The following is a 3480-nucleotide window of genomic DNA, read 5'->3' on the forward strand; positions in this document are numbered from 1 at the left end:
AGGGGCCCGACTTAAACTGACATGCTGTGCTTCTTGTCCCTCACTGATGGCCCCCATCCCACCCATACCCCCCTTCCCTGGCTTTTTGAGACTCTGGTGCTTGAATCCCTACTTGGTATCAATGTGCTTCAGAAATGCCCAGGAATTCTTCCATTTGCCTTGGCATGGGGCTGTATTGAAAAAGTTGGCCTGTACTGATGTTTTTGGGGAGAGGTGGGAGCCAGGACATAACAGCTTAGCTTTTAAAGTTTTTACTGTGAGGAATGTTGGGAGAGGTAAGAAAATGTTATCACAGAATTTTTTACTGTTGACTGGACATTGCAGCAACCTGTAGCCTGTATGGGGATGAAACTTGTGACCTTGGTGTTATTAGCACCACGCTCTAAGCAACCTGAGTTAACCCACAGCCTACCTTTATAATCCTCTGTATATCATCATATATTTACTTGCAAATACTTGTATATTCCAATCACCAAAAGAAGTTTTCTCAAATTCTTCTTGGAGCTGAGAAAAAGTTATGATCCTCAGTTTCTTCTAAGCCTGAAATTTCAGTTAAAATAAAATTCTGTAGAAGGAAAGTTCAAATGTGACCTGCTTTGATGTTTCATGATGCAGGGTTCTCTCTCTCTCTCTCTCTCTCTCTCTTTCTGTCTTGCCTACAGCACTTGGTATCCCCACAAGCAGGGTTTTCATGACCACCTTGTTTAAAATGCATCCCCACCACTCTCACCCGTCCTCTGATCTGTCTCTATCCCTCCTGTTTACTTCACTTCCACTGCTTCTGGGCCACTATCGGAGAAATTGACAGAAGACAGAATTACAGCCACCTCCTCTTCACCGGCTGTCAAGGCAGATACATGTATAAGGCACCTACCCAGGCTCATCTGCCGGTGGCTTCTAGCATAATTCTCACTGTGTTCTCACCCATTTTTCCTCAAAGTGAGTATTTGATTACTTCCCCCCACCCCCACTCCCATTTTTACTAAATTCGGGAAAACGCTCTCATATTTCTATTGGAAAAAGACACTTTAGATAAATACGTTTTGCTGCAGTGTGTTTGTGTGACATTTCTTCCCCCCTCCCCATTTTATTTATGTGTTTATGAAACAGATTAGGTTGATTGACACCTTATGCACAGAAAGACTTAGCTTTGAAGCCTGGACTCATGACTTTAGACTGAGAGACTAATTTGTTGGGAAACCCACTGATCTCTCCGTCTGACAAGGCTGATGCATTCTGTCCCAAACAGAAGGACTAATGTCTGTGCAGGCAGTGCTTTCGCCTGTCTGGCCATTTCTCGCCCAAAGTAACAGTGGTTCGTGGGGATTCATTTCTGGGAGTGCGTTGGGTCCTGTTAATGCGGTCAGCACCATGCAGGTCCACAGAGTCCTTGAATTCCCAGGGACACCTACAATACCCAGAGACTAATAGCACCATAGATATGTGTCTAATAATTGGGTAAGTAAAGAGGACTCAACCCACTGCCTCGCTTTATTACAGCCTCTCTGCCTAGACCATTTTGCTAATGTCCTGTTCCTTCTCCTGGCTTTTGGACTCGACCCTCATCTCTCTCCAGCCCACCCTGCACAGAGCTGGCCTGTCCTTCCCATCACTTCTGAAATTCTATGCACTGCCCCCTCTGTGCAAGCTGAGCCTTGATCATCCTCCGCGCGGTATTGCTCCCCTTTCCCGCGCTTTGCACTGGTGGAAATGCCCTTCGATGAGCCGCTGGAGGCCTCCTGATCTTTAAAGCTTAATTGTGAGCATAGCCTTGAGGAACGGCAGAAAGAAAAAGGAAAGAAGGCTTCTTTCCAGATAATGGGTCCAGGAAACACACACTCTTTATGCCTTTCGTCTGGTTTGAAAGCCGGCGCCCGAAAAAGGGAGAGAAAGGACACAAAAAACACTGGAAATTTCTGAGGTTGCCGCGGCCATAAAGCAAAGCACCAACCTCCCTGCTCACGGCACGACCCAGAAACGGCGAGTCACATTTTGATTTATTCCTTAGTTGAAATGACGCGGGATGTAAACGCAGCACGGACGTGGCGGTGGAATGAGCATGTTCTCCGGGGTGGCAGAGCTCCTCGGCTGTTGCAGAAGCTCCAGAGAACTCTGCGTTTTGCTGAGTTTCCTTATCGTCATCTTTCTCGTCCCATGAACTTCTTCCGTGTAAGAACAGGATGCAGACAGAAGCTCCTTCTTTTCTTGTCTCTACGTTTTTATTGTGGTGGGAGACCCAGCGATCATCCCAACCCCCACACCCAAGGCCCTTAGGCGAGAACGTGAAAATGTTGACATAAGTATTTCTAAGTCGACAAAAGAAGAAACAACCTCCCTCCAGAGACTAAGCAGCTGTGTCGAGGCCGAGGCCGATCAGGGGACACCCGCCTTCCCTCCGATCAGAGGGGATGCCTCAGAGGAGACGGTTTCAGGAGACTTTTACATTTCAGAGAGTGACTGGAAAGTCGCTGGGCGGCCCTTACAGTCTGTGGAATTGCGAGGGTGGCTGTTTTCAGCTCTGCAGGGGCCAAGCCTGAGAAACCGGTGGGCGGCGGGGACGGAGCCCTCTACGTGTCCCAAATGCCCCTGTTCATATCTGGATTCCTTGACTTTGTCATCTCTGTGACTGAGCCTTTCACGTCTGGCCTTCGAGCTCTCCTTGTTATGCCACCTGGGGCAAAGGGTTTAACTCTGTCATGGTTTGTTACAGCCCTTGGATTTTACACGTGCGTGAGGTCACAGCGCAAACCCCAAACCAAGAACAACCGAATACCTAGGTCTGCTGAGCCCTATGCTGCTCACGTCGTCAAATCCTTATATTTGTAAAAATGGCAGCATTCGTCCTAGTGCTGTTACTGATAAAGCAAATGCACGGTCAGATCCCATCTGTTTTTAACTTGTGTAACGTTAAACGAGTCGTTTTGCTCCTCAAATTTTTATTTGTAAAAAGAGACAATTGTTCTAGATTCACTTAGGACCCTTTCAGTCTCCTAACTGTACTGTAACTTGGTCTCTTGGGAAGTCCTTTTGGGAAGAAAGAGGATAAATTGAGAAATGAACAAACTGAGAATTTGCAAAAGCTCTATAACACAACACAGAAAAAGTCTACAAACCATGCTATACAACACTAACTAAGCTGAAATTGTTTTAATACCAGCTTGTGTTCAGACCCATTGATCCAAGATAAGACCAAAGGCAAAATGATCCAACAACTCTGCACAGATCTTTGTGTTCCAGCAGCAAAGTTCCACTGATTAAACCAATGATTCATCTAGTTTAGAAAGCCTGTCCAGTCCATGGTGAGAAGAACCTTACTTTCACCCTAAAACTATCCTAAGAATAAGTTTGAGGATCAACCCAGAAAACACCAGACAACAGAGTTGGGAAGTGCTCCAGGGCTCTTCCACCACATCACAGATGAATACCGCAATGTTAGAAAGTAGAACAAAGAATGAGAGAGGGGGCTTCCTTTTATCATAA

The sequence above is a fragment of the Galeopterus variegatus genome, unplaced genomic scaffold (genome assembly GCF_000696425.1).
Source record: "Galeopterus variegatus unplaced genomic scaffold, G_variegatus-3.0.2 Scaffold2717, whole genome shotgun sequence".
Taxonomy (NCBI): domain Eukaryota; kingdom Metazoa; phylum Chordata; class Mammalia; order Dermoptera; family Cynocephalidae; genus Galeopterus; species Galeopterus variegatus.